This window comes from Ovis aries, chromosome 9, assembly GCF_016772045.2.
Source record: "Ovis aries strain OAR_USU_Benz2616 breed Rambouillet chromosome 9, ARS-UI_Ramb_v3.0, whole genome shotgun sequence".
NCBI classification, from domain to species: domain Eukaryota; kingdom Metazoa; phylum Chordata; class Mammalia; order Artiodactyla; family Bovidae; genus Ovis; species Ovis aries.
Window position 1 is genome coordinate 69,952,175 of NC_056062.1, and position 22,457 is coordinate 69,974,631.

The 22,457-nt window shown below is 36.8% G+C and overlaps 1 protein-coding gene across 1 annotated transcript in view; it reads left to right on the forward strand.

Moving 5' to 3' along the window:
* The window catches only part of ANGPT1 (angiopoietin 1), a 304,237-nt gene that overhangs the window by 26,760 nt on the left and 255,020 nt on the right, over positions 1–22,457 (forward strand). The gene's annotated exons all lie outside the window — the stretch shown is intronic.

Below are 22,457 nucleotides of genomic sequence, written 5' to 3' on the forward strand. Positions count from 1 at the left end.
GCTGCAGTCCATGGGGTCGCTAAGAGTCGGACACGACTGAGCAACTTCACTTTCACTTTTCACTTTCATGCACTGGAGAAGAAAATGGCAACCCACTCCACTGTTCTTGCCTGGAGAATTCCAGGGACGGGGGAGCCTGGTGGGCTGCCGTCTATGAGGTTGCACAGAGTCGGACACAACTGAAGTAACTTGGCGGCAGCAGCAGCCGCATACTAAGGCCAAACACAAATAAGTAGGAGTGGAAAGGACACGAAGGGGACTTGAGCATGTTAAAATTTCCATCACTTTTCAAAGTAAAGTTTCTCAGGGCAAAATAAATATGGAAGAAATAGTAATGGACTTACAATAGTAATAGTAATGGGATTACTGTTTAGAAATAGTGGTGGACTATGTCAATAAAGGAAAGCTAGGAGAAATAATTTGGACCAGAGTCTTTTCCTTCTGTAGTCAAAGTTTACCTCCCAAACAATACCTTGACCAATTCTGAAACCATTTTATCATGTGGTGGTCATTTATTTATTTCACATCAATTTTTATTTCTTCCTTCCTTCTCTATTTTTGTGGATAAATTTATGTTAAAAGCTCTGATTGGTGGATTACAGACAGAAATTAGGTTGAGGTAGTCATGATCCTCAGTTGATTTTATTCTTTTTATTGAAAGGAAGAAATACACTAGACATTTTTTACTTAATAATTATAGAAAGATAAGTTATAAAACAGAAGGTGAATGGGTGAGCTTGGATTTTAAAATATAAAACTAGGATTAAGTGTTTCAGGATTTGATATAACAAAGAGAGCAGGAATACATATGGTGGAGAGATTAAGGAAGTTATGATTATATCACAATACGTATGAAGTTTGAAACATCTTAATATCTATCTCAGTGCACTTACATCAGGCAACCAGAACTTCTCAAAAGTCAAAACCTGATCATGCCATTCTTCTGGTTAAAAGGCATCAGTGGATCTAAAGTACCCTCAGAATGAAGTTCAGATGCCATATTTTACTTAAGGTAGATGTTGCACATTGCTGTAGTTTCATCTCTCACAATTTTCTCCATGGTTCTCTATTTTCTAGCAATATCTAAAATCCTAATCAGTTCAGTTCAGTCACTCAGTCATGTCTGACTCTTTGGGACCCAATGAACCACAGCACACCAGGCCTCCCTGTCCATCACCAACTCCTGGAGTCCACCCAAACCCATGTCCATCGAGTCAGTGATGCCGTCCAACCATCTCATCCTTTGTCGTCCCCTTCTCCTCCTGCCCCCAATCCCTCTCAGCGTTACAGTCTTTTCCAATGAGTCACTTCTTCGCATCAGGTGGTCAGAGTTTTGGAGTTTCAGCCTCAACATCAGTCCTTCCAATGAACACTTAGAACTGGTCTCCTTAAGGATGGACGGGTTGAATCTCCTTGCAGTCCAAGGGACTCTCAGGAGTCTTCTCCAACACCACAGTTCAAAAGCATCAATTCTTCGGTGCTCAGCTTTCTTTATAGTCCAACTCTCACATCCATACATGACCACTGGAAAAACCATAGCCTTGACTAGATGGACCTTTGTTGGCAAAGTCATGTCTCTGCTTTTCAATATGCTGTCTAGTTTGGTCATAATTTTCCTTCCAAGGAGTAAGTGTCTTTTAATTTCATGGCTGCAGTCACCATCTGCAGTGATTTTGGAGCCCAGAAAAATAAAGTCAGCCATGATTTCCACTGTTAACCCGTCTATTTGCCATGAAGTGATGGGACTGGATGCCATCATTTTAGTTTTCTTAATGTTGAGCTTTAAGCCAATTTTTTCACTCTCCACTTTCACTTTCATCAAGAGTTTCTTTAGTTCCTCTTCACTTTCTGCCATAAGGGTGGTGTCATCTGCATATCTGAGGTTATTGATATATCTCCCAGCTATCTTAATTCCAGCTTGTGCTTCCTCCAGCCCAGCGTTTCTCATGATGTACTCTGCATAGAAGTTAAATAAGCAGGGTGACAATATAGAGCCTTGACGTACTCCTTTTCCTATTTGGAACCAGTCTGTTGTTCCATGTCCATTTCTAACTGTTGCTTCCTGACCTGCATACAGGTTTCTCAAGATGTACTTAATGTAAAGTCCTAATAGTTTTATTATAATATCATGATTTATTTATTCTTCTTCCTGAACTTTGTTCATTCTATGCTGCAGCAGTTTCCTTGCATCTCTCTTGAATAAATGGTTGGAGAGATGGATGGTTTATAAATATGTGTGATACAGGTCCTGCTACTCACTAGGCAGTGGAATTTGATAGGAAAGGTGACAAACAAAATGACAGAAATGGACTTCCAATTTTGAAAGACACAGACAAAATAGTGATGAGAAAATGGTTTTATATTCTGTAGTTAGTTTCATTATAAAAAGGTTAACCAAAACCTGGGGTGGTGGAGAGAGTGGCCCTCATGACTCTGACCCTTGCCTAAAGTTAGAAGGTTAATAAGGTAAACAGATTAAAGGATGAGGAAAGCAGCTAAAGAATTAGGCAACAGAAGAAATCCTAAGGAAAAAATCCTAATAGCACTCAGGCAAATAAAAATAAAGCAGAAATATTTATTAATATCAAGGACAAAACTGATATTTTAGAATGGGGGACGTTAGAAAGGTGCTTTATTCAGGTAATACGTATTCACTGAAAAAACATAAAATTATAGCTGAAAATATTTCTGTATTTGTGACACATGAGCTGTTAACTTCAGTTGACTTTTAGAGTAATTCTCAATGTTACAAATGAGAGGAGGAAAGGACCTCCTAAGCTGCTTTAAAAGTTCTTAATTCAGTTAGAGGTAAAGAGCCCCATTCTGTCTTCCAGTCATTGGTAGACACCACACATTTACAGTGTAAAATGTGTTAGAGAATTGAGTCAAATTACTTACCAAGTCTAAGGTTAATAAACCTTAGCTTCTAGCCACTTAAAAATATACACTTGTACTCTCAGGCAAGATGTATACTGTGCTGTTCTACTTGTATGATGTATATATACTGCCTAAAGGAATGATTTCATTTTTTAACTGTGTTTTGATTATTTCAAATTGGTGGCTCAGATGGTAAAGCGTCTGTCTATAAAGCAGGAGACCCGGGTTTGATCCCTGGGTCAAGAAGATCCCCTGAAGAAGGAAATGGCAATCCACTCCAGAACTATTGCCTGGAAAATCCCATGGACAGAGGAGCCTGGTAGGCTACAGTCCATGGGGTCGCAAAGAGTCGGACACGACTGAGCGACTTCACTTTCACTGAAAAAAATTAAGCTCCATTGTTCCATTTTGAAAATAAAGACATCAGTCATTTCCTTGAGGAATCAGTTAGGTACCAGAGGTATCTCTGTTCAGACAGGCATTAGGTATATTAAATGTTATTTGACATATATACTCATGTGGCATGCTTTTTTTCTTTCAAGCAACCTGAGTCTGGTCTTTTGTTTTCAATTGGCTTGTTATACGTTTGTAAATACGTTCATTTTGTGATAAGAAATGTGAAATACTCTTCAGCACTTATGAAGTAGGTCCTGCCTTATGACTTAATTTTGTGACTTTTACAGCACAGAGATTCCTGGTTAACATTAGAAATATGTGTATCCTGATAGTCATGCAAGTTTTAGATAAAATTTTTAAGTGGAAATCTGGTTCTGTAAAAACAGAGACATTCTATGTTTGCTGAGCAAGAATAATGGTCTTGTAACATGGAACATATGGATATTTAAACAAACACATTTTTATGCTTAGAAATAAAATATGCTCACTGGGAAATTCACATCTTAAAATGTACTCTCCTCTTATAGTCTCATAACTGTATATCAAGGAGTCTTATTCATGCAAATGACTACAACTCCTAGAGAACTGGACACCTCAAACCAGGTGTCAACCAGTTCTAGTGGTTGTGATGACAGGGAAGCTATTTATGTTCTTTATAATGGTAAATGAATGGGACAAAATTAGAAATCTACAATTAGCCAAGTCTTCTCTTCTTAAAAAAAAAAAAAAGGCAAAGCAGAGTCTTTGATGTGTTTTCTGCTGTTTCATAATATACAATATAATAACCACATATATGTTTGTGCACATGTGTCCATGTGTGTATATATATATATATAGAGAGAGTTTACTTTTCAGCATATGATGGATTGCATGTGTGAATTTGGCAGGCTACTTTAGCCCTTCTGAGCTTCAAATTTCCACATCTATGAAATAATAATAATGCCTTCCTCATAATGTTGTTATGGTGATTATGAGACAAGATTTACCAACACCTAATAACAAAATCTGGCACATAGCATTATGTTTGACAGACTACAACTTAAAAAAAATTTTTTTTTAACATTTTCTGTACAAACTGTACCCAGCCAAAGCTAAATGAATTTCTTAGGGATACATGGCTTCATAATAATCAGATGACGACTACTTTAAGATTGTAATGTTCAGATCCCAGTGACTAGTTCTTTTGTGAAGAAGAATTTAAAATAATTTATAGATGCTTCTCCCTCCAGGAGGTAGGACATAACTCTCCACTTCTCAAGTGTGGGCTGTGCACAGTGTCTTTTTTCTAAAGAGTACGGTATGCAAGGGGGAAAGAGAGTAACTTTACAGTGGAGAAACCTGACAACTGCTATCTCAGCCAGGTGATGAAAATCAGTATCAACAGTGGTAAGTCATGCTGACAGTGTGTCTGCTTATCAGCGCTATGAAAATAACACAGAATGGCACTGTCCTCTGTGGTCTCCTCCTCAAACCCTACAACCTCAGTCTAATCGTGACAGAAGCACCAGAAACTCTCACTTTAGGGATGGTCAACAAAATATATGACAGGCACTCTTCAAGAGTGTCAAAGTTATCAAAGTACCAGGAGCCCAGGGAGACATGATGAATACATGTCATGTAATATCCTGAAGACATGATGAATACATGTCATGTAATATCCTGAATGGGATTCTGGACCAAATTAAGGAAATCTGAACGAAATGTGGAGTTTAGTTTAACAAAAAAAAAAAAGAAAAGAAAGAGAGACAAACAAGCAGAAGCACATCCTAGGAAAAATGTGTACTGTTTTGGATTTGATAGACTTTTGTGATTATACCGTGTGATGAATTTCTCTAGACTTCAAGAAGACATATCAGATAATTCTGTAGTACTATGAATAATTCTCTCAGCAAGAATCTGAGAACAGTTTTGGTACACAGTGACTCCTCTTTACAGTTACTTGAAAAGGCAAAAACCTGCAAAATAATATATTTCAACTTGTGAGATCTCAAGAATCTTTTAAGCTTCCTAAGATAAGAGAGATAAGGCTTTCCCTGCCTGGCATAGAAACCTATGACACCTGCTAATGTTTATGGGTAATATGACAGTTAGATGCAGAAAATATTATACTTTTGAAAAACAAAGTCCTATATGAACATATAAAAATGAATTTGCCAGGCCACCAAGGATGCATTAAGTGCAATCTGATGTATTTTATTACCCTCCTACAATAATGCAAATGAAAAAAATTAGTAAATTTGCTAATAAGTGCATACTTGACAAAACATTACAGTCTCTATGAATGTCTTTCTTCCATGCCCTTGAGGCTTATACCTTTAGTACGAAAAACTAGGATATAATTTTTCTTCCAAAAGTGTTATCAATTTCCTTTTTTTATCATTAGAAAGGCTATGAGTTGTAACAGAACAAGAAGTCAGACCTATATCATTTTATTGAAATACTTCCTGTAAAAATACCCAGAAAATTTTATTATATTAATTCAGATCTGAAAGTATCCTAGTTTGTAAATATGGATATGGTTTTAACTCCTCTATTTTGTAATATTTGTAATGAGCATCACAGATGCTTGTAATTATAGATTGCATACAGATGAATGATGAAATATTCCCTGCTTATTTTAGCTTACAGAAAATAGTTAAGGGCACCACTCAAGCAAGCCAACAAAATCTGCATCATGTTATTCTTTTGTATGCCTCATGAAAAGGTATTTTTAAGATGTGGTATGGTGTTATCTATATTGCCTGATGTCAGATCTCATTGCTTGGTCACTCAAGACAAATCTGTTGTGTGTTAGCTAGGAGCCTATGAAGTATAATTTGAAAAGTCAGAAATCTGACTTGGTTTTCCAAAAAAAAAGATTGCCGTGATAAAATCTCATAAATTAGGGATGGAAAAACATTCTAGAGCTTGGCCAATTTAAGGCTGATTTGTGGACTGTCTTTATTGCCCTTTTTATTCTTTAGAGATGACACAGTTAATGGTAGTGTTCTTCAACAGTGTAAAAATGGCTTTTGTCTTAAACTTTTCTGCAGATGCATTCTTTGTATGCAATAAAGTCTGTCCTGGAATCTGTGCATATGGTTTATAGAGCCTGAGATTAATCAAAATGTGTTCTCCACAGTTGCATTTATTAATTTATTCATTCACTAAATAGTTATTGACTAGTGTCTTTTGTGCCAACTTTGTCCTGAAACTCTGGGGACAAAAGTGAGCAAAAATAGATATCATATCTGACTTCATAGGATGTACAGTTTAGGAGGACATGGATATTAATCAAATTAATAAAATAATTCTAAGCTAACACAATAAAGAAGAGATACAGAAGAGACAAAGACAGTGAGAATATAAAATAAAGAATTGGACTTGGTCAGGATTTGACCTGTTCAGCTACTGATGCAATATAGACATTATAAACATTTACCTTAAAAAAATAGGGATTTCCCTTGTGGTCCAGTGGTTAAGACATTGCACTCCCAGTGCATGGGGCACTGGTTTGATTTCTGGTTGGGGAACTAAGATCCCACATACCATACTGCTGCTGCTGCTGCTAAGTCGCTTCAGTCGTGTCCGACACTGTGCGACCCCACAGATGGCAGCCCACCAGGCTCCACCGTCCCTGGGATTCTCCAGGCAAGAACACTGGACTGGGTTGCCGTTTCCTTCTCCCACATTTTTTTTAGTGTGCCCTAAAAAAATTCAAAAAAGAAAAGAACTAAATGAATGAATCCAATTTGTCTATATTCTCTGACTATCTCTGTGTTTATATCAGGGAAACCCTAGAGTTTTGTGGTTCTACTTTCTTAAGTAGCAAGTATTTGCTCTCGGTTCTCCCAATCTCTCTATTGTTGCTCCATGCATACAACCCATGATTACTTTTTTTTTTTTGACCACCTGAATTTGACTCTGAAACAACTGACAAAAACAGGGGGAGAAGAAGGAAGGAAGGAAACTAGCTGAGTATGCAAAGCCGCATGGGCTAATTGAATATGTAACATTCTCTCCTGAAGACCTTGTAATTTGATCTCAGTTGGAAGGTTTCCCTCCACTTACCAGGGCACTCTGGTAGGATCTGAGGAGTTTACATTCATGGAGGGTGCAGGCTCAAGAAATGGAATAAAACTTTTATTTTCCAGTGTCAAACTTTGGCTGAGAGTTTCTCTGTTACGACACCAATACGTATTCAAAAGTAGCTTTGTTAAATGCTCATTCCATCCAGCATTATCAATGTTCTGTATATATCTAGAGAGGGGACTGAGAGATTTTGAAGTAACTATATTCTATAACCTTGTTACTAGTCTTGCTATTAATAGGATGTATAGGTCATATTTGTAAGCTTGCTTTTAAAAATAGAAAACCCAAATGAAATGTGACCAATTAAACAGATTAATGGGTATATCTACATAGATAAACTGTAACAACTATTTGATTGAAGAGATCTGTCAGTTCAGCATAAAACTGGTTTGAATGACTTTTTCTATTTAATTTGATTTGGCCTACATAGTATATAATACCAAGACAGCAGAAGTACCCCATTTCTTAGAATCAGGTTCATGAAACCTGAAGGAGGGAAACCTGAAGGTTACCTAACCCCACCTTCCAAGCAACACAGGAATGTTTTTTTAATACAAATTGTGTTTCTTACATTTCCCCTCAGCTTGATCACATGTAGCAAAGGAGAGCTTGCCAGTAGGCAAGCAGATAATTCCATTCTAATGTAGTTATAACTACCTGGACTTTTTCTTTTGTATAAGGTTATAGCTTCCATTCATTTTCCTTTGGAAAAAACAAGTGTTTCTCACTTCTACACAAATGCCTTCAAATAGTTAACATGAAACTAATCTTAGACATCTTACTTTTTCTGAATATCACATTCCTCACCTGAAAAAGGAAGCTAATAACATTACCTGTTAGGATTTATGCAGGAGTCAAAGCAGACTTGTTTTAAGTGGACTCCAGCACATTGAAAGCACTACTTTTATCAGTGTTGCAGTTGTTATAGTATTGTTGTTGTTGGACTGTTATTTTGCCTCCCTAAATTTTTGCGAAGCTATGCATTCTTTCCTTCCTCCTTTGTTCATAATAGTCTTCTGTCTATTTTACCTTCAAATATAGGCTAAACACAGTGCCACACATGGTCCTAACATACAGAAAAGCATGTGCTGTGTGTGCTTAGTCACTCCGTCGTGTCCAACTTTTGCGACCCCATAGATTGTAGCCTGCCAGGTTCCTCTGTCCATGGGATTCTCCAGGAAAGAATACTGGAGTGGTCTGCCATTTCCTCCTCCAGGGGATCTTCCTGACCTAGGAATTGAACCCAGGTCTCCTGAATTGCAGGCAGACTTTTTACCAACTGAGCTACAAGGGAAGCACACCATTACCACCATAAATAGGACTTCATTTCCTCTGCAGGATTATAAATACAATGTTGAAATACTAATCCTCACCACGCTTTAGTTAACAGTCATGGCTTGTCTGAAGATTTAGAACACAGACTTGTCAGATGTGCAGATGACCAAAAGTTATGAAAACCTTAGGGCTGTTTTGTTCATTTGTCTGGACATTCTCTTTTTTTCAACCCAAAGATTACTCATTCTTAGTATCTTTATTACACCATTGGTCACACTATCAAATAATTCTTCAGATTTTTGTTATGCAAACAGTTTTGCATCTGTCCTTCCTCATATTTGTTTGTTTGTTTCAACTTAACCCAAACATCAAACTTTCCATTTATCTACATTAAACTGTATTTTTTTCTGGGTGGGCTTTTTGGTTTAGCCCATTAAGAGCTTTAAGAATCTTTAACCTCTTATCCAACAAATTATGCTTTAATCATAACTTTGGTCTTCTGCACATCTGACAAATCTGTGTTCTAAATCTTCAGACAAGCTATGATTGTTAACTAAGACATGATGAGGATTAGTATTTCAACATTGTATTTATAATCCTGCAGAGGAAATGAAGTCCTATTTATGGTGGTAATGGTGGGGCTGGAAAATAAGGGATTGAATCTGGGTGTGATTCCTCAATTTTAATTTTTAACATCCAGTGTTCAGGTAAAGTTTAAATGCTTTGGTCTTCCTTGATTTTAGGCATGGTTTTCTTTTCTTAATTTTTTTGCTCACTCTCACGTACATAGAATGTATATGACACATCAGGCCTGATAGGCTTAGGGTTGTAGCTGAGAGGAACAATAGATGACACTAGCGTTTAGTGTAGTAAACCTCTACTTCAATAAGAAAAAGAGATTATTCTTTTCAGACATAGACTCCAGCTTGTCAATCTCCATGGGACTGGTTGACAGACTCTTGGAGGCATATCACTTTAAAAAGGACTTAATAGTCTCTCGTGACAATGGACATTTTTGAAATTCAAGGGTGGTCTATTGATAATTTCACCAAGTCAGTACACATAAACAGGACTCTAAAGGAAATCCTCATTTTTCCAACTCACATTTTTTCTCAATAAAATGGATACTCAAGTAATTGAATTGCACTTTAGGATTGAGTGGAAATTTAGAAGTCATTTTGTTTATCCTCTCTCTCCATACAAAACCTGTCCAAGGATGACCTCTCAAATATGTGTTATTACACCCCTGAACTGATGGTTTTTTCTTTTCCTGAAATGAATGCTCCTGGAGCCTGGAATGACACTAAGGAACTAGAAGGGTAGCATAAAAGCTCCCAGAGGGACAGCAGTTCTAACCATTAGATGGTTCTCCTGGATAGAAGTCCTTCCTGGGACTTGTTCTTAGCAGTCCACCTCCTCGCAATATTTACGTTACATTGGTGTGCACTTTGTAGCTGAAGTCTCACCCATGGAGTGGACATGCTGCCTGGGGCCCTTTCCTTACTGGGACTCCAGATGTGCTGTGACACGGGACTTCCCTGCACTGTTTTAAGTCTGGATGTTGGTCAAAACCCAATTTGGTGATGTACTCTCTGCTCTTTCTATTTCTCTTCTTTTAATGTTAGTATATTGAAAGTAAGCTAGATAATTCTCTAATAAATATCTGTACTATTTATTTGTCTATAATGAGTGGCTTATTTTGTTAACAAACCCTTCAAACCTGAGATGAAAGTGAAAACTTTCAGCAAAACATTAATTGGCTCTGTGAGCAGGATTTGTGAGACAAAATGCCACTCTTAAAGAAAAAAGAGGTTAAGGTAGATGAAGTTTTTATTCCCAGATGGGAAGATTCACCTTACTGCTTATTAGCTAGTGAATGGGACGTATTCACTGAATTAGGTGAGAATTGGGACCTTAAAGCGGGCCAAAGCTTTAGAGGGCTTCCCTGATAGCTCAGCTGGTAAAGCATCTGCCTGCAATGCAAGAGACCCCGATTTGATTCCTAGATCGGGAAGATCCTCTGGAGAAGGGATAGGCTACCCATTCTAGTATTGTTAGATTTCCCTTGTGGCTCAGCTGGTAAAGAATACAGCTGCAGTGCGGGAGACCTGGGTTTTATCCTTGGTTGGGAAGATCCCCTGGAGAAGGGAAAGGCTACCCACTCCAGTGTTCTGGCCTGGAGGATTCCTTGGGTTGTATAGTCCATGGGGTCACAGAGAGTTGGACACTACTGAGCGACTTTCACTTTCACTTTTCACTTGTAGCTTCCCAGCTATTTGAAGACAGTTATCATGTGGGAAAAGTTAAATGAGTGATGTGATGGCATGAATACCTCAGCGGACCTTTGCCTCAAATTCCTTTTAAAATGCTACCAGTTTGAGAGGCATTTGTATTTAGGATCATGTTCCCCTAGAGGAATAATATGGTTATCTGGATTGTTTTTCCTGGCGTATGACATCTATTGGCGCCTCAGTGAATGCTATATTGCACTTATTTAGAAATGAATATGTATGTGAATGGACAGAATGTGAACCAAGACCCCTCAGTCAATGTGTATTGAAGTGGAGTAAATCTTATTTACTTGCTTATTTTTTGATGAAATTTTGTTACTTAAAAGATATTTCACATTGAAATACTTAACTGCTATACTTTCTTCAACTGCTTCTCTCAATTCTTTAATATGAGATCAAATATTGCCTCCTCTTGGAAACTTCCTTGAGGTCTCTATACTGTTTTGCATACTCGTTTATTTAGCTTCACTGGTAGCTCAGTTGCTAAAGAATCCTTCCCGCAATGTGGGAGACCCCGGTTTGATTCCTGGGTTAGGGAAGATCCCCTGGAGAAGGGATAAGCTACCCCCTCCAGTGTTCTTGGACTTCCCTTGTGGCTCAGCTGGTAAAGAACCTGCCTGCAATATGGGAGACCTGGGTTTGATCCCTGGGTTGGGAAGATCCCCTGGAGAAGGGAAAGCCCACCCACTCCAGTATTCTGGCCTGGAGAATCCCATGGACAGTCCGTGGGGTTGCAGAGAGTCAGACACGGCTGAGTGCCTTCCACTTCGCTTGTTTGCTGTCTAGCTCACTGTGTGTGTGTTTTGCCAGCCCTGTTGTCATGCTCACCACACTGTTAGTTTTCCCGTTCTCGCCTCCTGATAACACTGGCATTTATCGAGTACTTATAATGTTCTGAGTTCTGTCTACAAGGTTTACCTGTATTGGCTATGTTGATCCTCAAAACAAACTTATGAGTGTGAAACTGTTATCATTCCCATTTCAAAGGAGAGGAAATTAGTGCATGGAGAGTTAAGGAAATTGTCCAAAATCATAAAGGCTTAAGTCCCAGAAAGTCTGATTCCAGAGCTTGGGCTCCTAACTCTTACCCTGTACTGCTTCTCTAGATCAGCTCCTAGAATTCAGGAGCAGGCTTTTATCTTAGTATTGTTAACATCTGGTACACTGTCTAGAATATAGTAGGGACTTGATAAATAGTATTACTTGAATGAATAAATGAATGTTTTCTACTTAAGTATTTTGAGTGATAGAAGACAAAAATCATCAAAGGACTATAAAAGCTTGTCTTATTCAATCTCTTATTTGTAGCTGGAAAAGTCATGATTCACAGGGGTAAGTTCCACCTATAAGATCACTTACATAGTTTAGCTGACATTTTTTTAACCTTTTATCATATCCCAGAAACTATTTCAGATTCCTTACATGTATAATCCTATCTAATCCTCATCTGAGTAAATATTCTTATTATCTCCATTTTAGAGATGACAAAACAGGCATAAAGAGGTTGTCCAGTGTCTCATAGTTGTTAAGTGGCAAATCTATGAATTCAGTTAACTGGCTTCAGAATTCATGTTCTTGCCTGCTGTACTAAATTGACTCTCAGATATTTAATCATTGCCAGCTCTAGTCCCAAGTGAATGCTAATATCCAAAGTACACTGTATCCATATCCTGTACATATAATTCAAAAAATACACTTATTTTAACTTATTCTTAATCTTTGTCTAAATTTTTATAATGCACTTAGTATGTTTTATTTTACTTGAGCATCTTGATCTTTAGAATATATTTTATATGTCCAAAATGTTATTGAGACAAATACTTATGTAGCTTTTAAAGCAATCCTTTACTTTATCCTAGAGAATTTTCAACCTTTTAAAAAAGGTCATTTATGAGCCACTGAAATTGTCAGTGGCTGTACATAGAATTTGAAATGTGTGTGTGTGTGTATACACATAGGTATTACAATTTTAGAATGCAGGGAGGATTGGGAGCCATCTCAGAGGACTGCTAAGGAATGGAGAGATAAGTGTAGCTTATTTTTAATGTTTGTTTTTCTGTACTCAGGATATGGCTTTCTTACGCTTTGGTTTTTATTTTAGGGAGAGCATTAGTTATTTGATTAGTTGCTTGTGTCATGCTTGCAATTAGTTTACAGATTGTAAAACATAAAAATTCCTTTAGAAGTTTTGTACTTTTTACTGAGGTTGTATTAAATGTATAGTTGAACAACTATACATTTTGTTGGTCTTGGCTTGTGATTCATAAGCTTTTACTACTAAATAAACCTCCAAACCCAGGAATCACATTTTATTCCTTTATCTGTGGATCCCCAGGTGTAATAGTCTGATGATCACCTGTGAGATGGGCCATGTGAGCCAGCAACTTCAGGTGTAAAAATCTTATGCATTTAACCCCTCAGTTTCTAAACTGCCCTATCTGCTATCTGCTCCAAAGACTGTCATCTCTGAATGTTTATTTTAGATACTAATAGTATGACCCAGTGTTTTTCTGTGTAGCTGAAACAAATTATCTAGTCAATAATGCTTTTATTTACACATTTTTAGATAAAATTCATTTTCAAAAAGAAGTTCCATATTCTTCCTGATGCTTTGTGTGTTCTAGACTTGCTCCAATATGCCTCTCAAGTCCAAAATACCCTGGGAGACTCAGGCAACCTGAGGCAATATATAGACCTAGCAAAGGATTTTCATCATTTTTGATTATTCCCCCCTCCCCCAATCTGACAGAAGACAGAACGTAAATTACTGAATCTTATTATAGAGTATTAGCATAACTTTCCTGCATTAGACCGCATCCAGGCAATGCCTTCCTGTGAAGAGTTACTGCCTGTTAGGATTTAACTGAAAATTATATCTAAATGAGAGAAAACTAGAATTGCTTTGCTTGATCATAAAATTTATAATTGAGTTGAATGTTAGTTTTCCACTCTACCCCCATGTGCATTAATCTTGCAGCAAGTTGACTAGCACATAGTGTTCTCTGCTTATCTTTTGTATATGTGTTGCAGAAATCCTTTAGAAAGGCCTTCCTTCATTTTCTAGCAAGGATTTAAACTGACACTAGGTGAAAACAGTGGCAAAGTTACATCAAGATCTGCAGTTGTTCGTGTGTCCAACAGCAGAGAAGTGTTCACTCATCATGCACAAATGTTTGAGTCATAATTTCCTGGTTCAATCTACTTTGCAAAACTGAATCCTGTTTCATTTTTAGTTTTATTCACAACATCCAAGTATGTAAGCGCTAGTCCTTTTATATGCATCCAAAGACATGTTCTGTACATATATGTCCTACTTAAATTTTTTCGACTCTGATCCCACCCCCAACCTGATTCCTGCTCCTCAACCTTCACAGCCCCTCCAACGCCCACCCCTGCCCCAAAAAAACAAGTTTGGGAATCTCTACAAGCTGTAGAATGTGCTTCTAGATACACAGAATTTAAAATAATCCCGTTACACTCTACCACATGTTGGAATTGTTGAACAAGTCTACTTAGAGGATCCCCTGGTGTGTTTTATCACACTCATACTGTGAAAGACACATGTGTCTTGTCCCTTGAATGGAAGCCTAACACAGAGACTCGAATGTCCAAAATGAATTAATGAAATTGTGATGATTCTTCTGCGTGTTTTCATAGGGCAGGTCGAATCTGCTGAAAATTACTTGGATTCCATGAAATTTATGATAGGCATTTTTATTGTTTACCCAACAAACAGTGCTTTGTTCTTAGTTCATCTATTTCTAAAGCAAAGGACAGAAAGTTGAAAATGAGTTTTAGAGTAAATTTGCACTTTGATTCAGTTGTACAGTTTATTCGGTGTTTTTTTTCTCCTAATACAGTGGCATTCTGGAAAGGCAGTTGAGCATGTTTTAAAAGGCCTAAGACTATGTAAGACTATATACTAGAAATAACTTGTTATGTGAGCTGGTTTGACCATGCATCCAAATAGCATAAAGCTTGTGTTAGCAAAAATAACAGTGATCATCCCTGAGTTTTGACTACTGAAGCTGCTGTAATCACTGGTAGTACGGCACAGTGGATTTTCTTATTTATGCCCAGTTCCCACATACTATGAGTTGAATCCTAATCAACTTTTCATTTTGTTCTACTGGCTTAAAATGTTTTCCTTAATTAAAATGTTTTAGTGTGTGTCCCCATCTAGTTGCTGGAAATGTGGACAAGTCTGCTCTTTGAATATGAAATGAAGCCAAAGTTTACTTCATGTGAGATGTAAAAAAAAAAGAGTTTGATAAACAAGGACACAAAAGTTTACATATCTAGAGCTTTTAGAATTAATACTAATAATAAATGCTAAGAATGAATGCTCTGAGCAATCAAAAAAAGAAATAGAAACCTTTTTTTCCTGACTAGAGGGCAGATTTTCTTGGAGTTATGAGAAATAACTTTAAAGTTTGACTATCCCGGGTTTGAACTGCTAACTATGTGACTTTCTGCTAGTTACTTAACCTTTGGGGCCTTAATTTTGTCATGTGTCACACATAAAGAGAGGATAATAGAATTTATTTGATAGGATTATTGGAAAGATTAAATGAGATAATACATGTGAGGCAATTAGCATAGTATTTGACCTCTTGGATCCATGTGCAATGTGTTCAATATTTAATTAGTGAGAAAAGAGAGAAATTGAAATTTTATTTAAAAAATTCACTGTTTAAAATTTGAAATAAGGAATATATTGCCACATAAAACGTAACATATTTATTTTTATTTTAATACTTTCTCACTCCTTAGATACAATTGCTCATTTTCACTCACCAGATTATCTGCTAGATATAGTTGCAAAGACTTGTTCAAAATGTTTTAAAATTGTTTTTTTCGTTGTTTTACTTTAGAAAATTTATACTTTTTGATACTTCTACTTTTTGATTACAGGCATTTCCAACCTATAACTGGGTCAGAGAACTCAGACTTTCTTTTAATATGGACAGTTCTAACAGCATTTGATGAGTTTATTAAAGTTATAATGCAAATTCACAAGTCAGATTTTTTATTAGCAGTTTTTCTGTAATACATTGAAACAGACAATGGAAGTTAATGGAATCTCAAAGATAAACTCATTGTTTATTCTTGTTTACATCCTGCATGTTAGAATTCAACATAAAATACTCCAGTCACAAAGACCAGTTAGCAGACCACTGTAATTAATGGCAGACATCAGTCAATTCTTGTTTATGAGTGCATACTGGAATTTCAGCTATAGATGAACAAGAACTGTCTTAATCCCAACTTGGCCTTCAGTTGCAGAAACTTGCAAGTAATTATTGGATACAACAGAATGTTGTATTGATTCTCTATTTTATTTTTGTTTTCATGTTCAGTATGAATATAACTTTCTGTTAAAAAATAGCTTTTATAGGTAGAGAAAGAGGTGAAATAGTTTTAATAACTAGTTCACTTCCACCTACATTTATTGTCCTAAAAATATTCCCTTAGGTATATTTTCATCTCTTTGGGGTGTGTGTGTGTATATGTATGTGTGTATATGTAATTTCCTAAATCAAACTTCTTGGGAGGCATACTGAATGGTTTAAACTTCAGACAATGACATAAATAACTTTCTTCTGGTAAAGAGACTTATCTACATATTAATAGTTTCAGTTGACTAAGACTGTGAGATATAAACAACTCAGCTGGCTGCTTTTAGGTTTAGTGGTAGTTCTGGCAGTTATATATGGCAACTTACCTCTTGGAAAAGAGAGATTGGGGTTAGCAAAAATATATTTATTATTTTAAATTTTGTTTACTGGAACTAATTTGGAGTAAATAGGCTCAATTTTCACCTTAGCAACCACAAAACAGTCTCATGTGGAAATCTGAGTTAATTGATAATCATATTACAGTATATTCCAGGGATGTTTAATTCCCCATAAAGTGTCCATTTGATTAGTTGGTTAACTATTTCACCCATTAGCATAAATTGAGTCGGTGATGCCATCCAACCATCTCATTCTCTGTTGTCCCCTTCTCCCATCTTCAATCTTTCCCAGCATCAGGGTCTTTTCCAATGAGTCAGCTCTGTATCAGGTGGCTAAAGTATCAGAGCTTCAGCTTCAGCATCAGTCTTTGCAATGAATATTTAGGATTGATGTCCTTTAGGATTGATTGGTTTGATCTCCTTGCAGTCCAAGGGACTCTCAAGAGTCTTCTCTAGCACCCCAGTTTGAAAGCATCAATTCTTCAGTGCTCAGCCTTCATTATTACTATTTATCACTTCTTTATTACTATTATATTATTATTATTATTATTATTATGGTCATTATCATTATATCCAAGTAAGAGTAAGACACATCATGCCTGTGACAGTTATATTCTTCTGCCATCTCTACATTATACTTTTGGGAGCATCTTACTCAGGGATTTCAGACTTGTGAACGCAACTTTATGGACTGCTATTGTGAAATTGAAAAAAAAAAGTAATACCTAAAAGTTGAGAGCTAGGTTTATTTGGTGGGAATTATGAGGCCTGCAAGTCTGGGAAACAGCATCCCAGGTGACCCTGAGAGAACTGTTTCTAAGGAGATGGGGGGAGGAGCCAGGCTATAAGTTTTCAACAAGGGACAGGTAATCTGAATATTAAAAGATAATTGTTAATTTAGGAAAACCAGATATCTCACATAAGGGGTTTAGCACTCATCTATGTATGGGAAGATGCAAGTGTCTGGCATCATTGAATTTGTTACATTTATATGCATCTCAGCTATCTGGCAGAGAAGGCAATGACAACCCACTCCAGTACTCTTGCCTGGAAAATCCCGTGGATGGAGGAGCGTGATAGGCTGCAGTCCATGGGGTCGCGAAGTCTGGCATGACTGAGCGACTTCACTTTCACATTTCACTTTCATGCATTGGAGAAGGAAGTGGCAACCCACTCCAGTATTCTTGCCTGGGGAATCCCAAAGACGGGGGAGCCTGGTGGGCTACCCTGTAAGGGGTCACACAGAGTCAGACACGACTGAAGTGACTTAGCAGCAGCAGCAGCTGTCTGGAGCCAGCATCCTGCTTCTTGATTGTTCACATCCGTAATTCTTCCTTCACCATACAGGGTGGTGGGTGTGGTAGATGGCTGACTCTTGCACTTTCTTTTCTCACTTACTGAAGTAAGTGCCTAATGGCTGTTGTATAGCCAGTATTATTCTACCTGGGCTCAGAAATTTACATTTGGAAGGCTGGAATCCCTGATGACTGTGAAATTCTTGTTTACTGAAACATCAGGAAATATTTCATTTCACACTAGGTATGTATGTATTACTATATAATAATTTAGTAAATGTACAACCTAATACCTAATATAGAATAGATGTGATATCATTGAGTAGACTCTGTTATTTGTCACAGGAGTAAAGTTATGATATCAGCCATATAGTTGGATTCATAAAAACCAAGTATCGTATGATACAACTCAATTTTATTGAAGAAAAATTATAATTTGAGGCATGCCTCCCATTGACTACAAACCAAAATAATTTTAAACATAAAAATATTGCTCTATTAAATTCTGTCTTGACCATATTTCTGAGAAAGTAAGATGTTCAAGATAAGTATAATTCAGAGATTTGCTTTTTATTTTTTACATTTGGGTCTCTAGGTTTTATATTTCCATTAAAAAAATTAAATGTTGTATCATAATAAACTGAGATTTGTAATTTGGAAAAATGCCATGAAAATGGTTCAGCTCAGTTCAGTCGCTCAGTCACGTCCGACTCTTTGCAAGCCCATGAACTGCAGCACGCCAGGCCACTCTGTCTATCACCAACTCCCGGAGCCTACCCAAACTCATGTTCATTGAGTCGGTGATGCCATCCAACCATCTCATCCTCTGTCATCCCCTTCTCCTCCTCCTCTCAATCTTTCCCAGCATCAAGGTTTTTTCAAATGAGTCAGCTCTTCGCATCAGGTGGCCAAAGTATTGGAGTTTCAGCTTCGACATCAGTCCTTCCAGTGAGCACCCAGGACTGGTCTCCTTTAGAATGGACTGGCTGGATCTCCTTGCAGTCCAAAGGACTTGCAAGTCTTCTCCAACACCACAGTTCAAAAGCATCAGTTCTTTGGCGCTCAGCTTTCTCTATAGTCAAACTCTCACATCCATACATGACCACTGGAAAACCATAGCCTTGACTAGACAGACCTTTGTTGGCAAAGTAATGTCTCTGCTTTTTAATATGCTGTCTAGGTTGGTCATGACTTTCCTTCCAAGAAGTAAGCATCTTTTAATTTCATGGCTGCAGTCACCATCTGCAGTAATTTTGGAGCCCAAAATAAAGTCAGCCACTGTTTCCACTGTTCCCCCATCTATTTGCCATGAAGTGATGAGACTGAATGCCATGATCTTAGTTTTCTAAATGTTGAGCTTTTTCACTCTCCTCTTTCACTTTCATCAAGAGGCTCTTTATTTCAACTTTCTGCCATAAGGGTGGTGTCATCTGCATATCTGAGGTTATTGATATTTCTCCCGGCAATCTTGATTCCAGCTTGTGCTTCATCCAGCCCAGCACTTCTCATGATTTACTCTGCATATAAGTTAAATAAGCAGGGTGACATGAAAATGGGAGGCCACATTTAACATTTTTTTTTTACTTCCAGGATTTGAGAAAACTTTTTACTTGCGGGCCGTAAGAAAGCTTATACAAACAGGTTTGCTGTGCATTTCACTTTCTTCTCTGCTCAGTATTGTGTATGTTGATTTATCTTGTTTATAGACGTTATAAACATTTGGGAAGGTTTGGGGGAAGATATTGGGCAAAATAGCTAAAAGTTCAAGTTCACAGATTTAAGTAAATTCGTATTTTGAGTCAACATATGACTTTAAGTCATCCCTAAATGATTTAAAAGAGAAGTCAAAGCACTTGTGACCTTCTCTACAGCTCAATTTTTAGATCAGGCCATTTGACTTGAGAAGCTTTTTATTCAAGCCTTGAACCCAGAATACCACTGAGCATGGAGTTTCTTTTTAAAGAGAAATATGCTTGTGGAATGTTGTTGCTACAGAGAAGATTATGCAAACATCTCAACTTTGCTCAAGACATCCAAGTTCACAGAAAACTATTTGTAACTTCAACTGCTACCCAGCTTTCAGTTTTAATGTTGATCAAATGATGTTTGATTGACCTACTTATAATAGCACAAAGAACATTTCTGAACCTAAGATTTTTTTGCTTTTGTCCTTTTGAAGGAAAAGCATAATGAACTCCATTTTGATATAATGACAGTGCTCTCCCATCAGTTGATGTGCTGAGGCCTCAGGTCTGAGGAATACTTTCCACTTGGTAGAAAACCAGTGACGATCAACTTTCTAACTTCTTGTTCTTATTAAAAAAAAATGCTTTTTATGGCTTCATTCCAATCTCAAAGTCCTATGCTTTGGATATTTCTAAGACTATTTCTGTGTTTGAAAATATTGACAAAAGAAACTAATGAGGAGGGATGTTCTTCAAACAGGTTCATTCTTAAAGATAAAAGCCTTGATTGAGAGTTTAGTCAGGACCCACTACCTGTCTTATTGGGGATATTTTATTGCAGTTTTGGCCACAGGTATGGGATATTTAACAACAACCATACCAAGTAGGAAAGTTTACCTACAATGATTCATGAAGACAGGTCAGGAATTGCCATAAATTGCCATAAATATCGATTTTATTATTAATGAACTTTCCTTTTGAAATATTGTGCTCCATTCAAAACATAAACTGGTTCACCAAGGTGCATGATGCAAACACTTTTGTATTAATTTGACTTTCATTCCTAGAATGGAAGACCAGAGTTAAACCACTTACCTACCTTGGGAATTTGGTAACAGTTATTAATCATAGGATGTGGGAAAACAGGAGATACTTCCTGGAAATGTGAGCAGAGAATTCAATTTGGACCTTTAGTAAGTGACTCAGTATGTTAGAGTTTGTCACTTATTGGTTGGATATATGGGACAGCTCCTTATAAAACTATATAGAAAAAAATAGAAATATAAACCAAGGAAGTATGCTAAAACTTCAAATTTTTGTTTATTTATACATAAAGTCACAGAAAACAGTTTTCTATATTTCTGAACTATCCATGTAGAGACAAAGAAAGGACTGCTATGCAATGAACTTATTTTGAACCAAATATAAGTTCTTTGTTAAACTCATTCTGCTATCTTTCCTAACCATATAACCTTAGTAAAGGGAAGAGAGGCTACACAGTGAGGTCACAAGACATCTGGAAGCTATTTTTAGGTTGAGTAAAAGCTTCGGAGAGAGGATTTTGAGAAGGTGGGTAGAGAGGATGACATATGGGAGCCAAAGGTCACTAGAGGCCAGCAGAAGCTGTTTACAGACCACTTCATTTTACAAGCACAGACAATGTTTTGGGAAAGGACACGTAGACATTTACACCTCTTAGATAGGGCTCCTATTGTATGTTCTTTGCCTTCTCAATAAAAACACACAAATGTATTTTACAGGCCACTTTAACAGTAGCATAGATGTATTTGTTTGTTTTAAAGGCAGAAAAATAAATGTTACGTTGAATTAAATAGCCAGGAACAATGTTAGGTACAAGAGATTTGTCAGAGAAACCTGAAATTTCCATCCTGAATTCAAGCCTCTCCAGAATATTAAATTAGATACTTACGGTTATACACTATATTTCAATTCATTAGCATGCCACTTAGATTTGTTAACAATATATGTAGTACTTTTGAGTAGAAAATGCACTACTTTCTACTTGGTGTGTACTTCTCGTATATTCCTATACTTGTAGAAAGACATCAGTTTACTCTAATGACTAAAAAGTAGTTGAAACATTATATCAAAGTATCCATAATACTAACAGATACTCAAAAGTGAGGGAAAACTGGCCCCAAACTTGCTCTAAATGATTTGTCTTGAAATTGAATTCTATTGTAACAAGTAAATAGAATATTCAGTCCTGTCCACTACAAAAGAGACATGTCTTGAGCTAGAAAAGAGAATCTAAATGGTGCTGGTAACATCCCATAAACCTAGTCACTCTCCCTACAAAACTCATTCTCAACTATTTTATTATTTAGGCTATTCAAGGTCACATCTATTTTTTTTTTTTAAAGTAAAGGATGGGTTTATAGACCACACTGTATAAATAACATGTTATGCTCTGTTCTTTGAAATATACCACCAATGAAGCAAAGAGCAGAAGGGAGATGAAGAGGAGTTGAACTTTAGGCAGTTTTTATTTTCCAGTTAATGACTCAGAGTTCCTCACTGGAAAATTAGGAAATATACACAGAGACTAAAGTGAATGCAGATCACCTGCCTTGCTGTAGAGTCGACCATAGTCATTCTTCACATTGTTTGATTAAACTCCCTCAGATTTTTTGTCTTTAGAAAAATATGAATTTATTCAAAAAATAGGATGATTCTATATATGGCATTCCAAGATGCTTTTTGTCACAACAGTATATAATATGTACATATTTTCATATCAAGAAATGTACTTTGCCATCTCATCATAATAGTAAGAATTTAGTTATTTAAAGGTATTCCACTTTGCCTA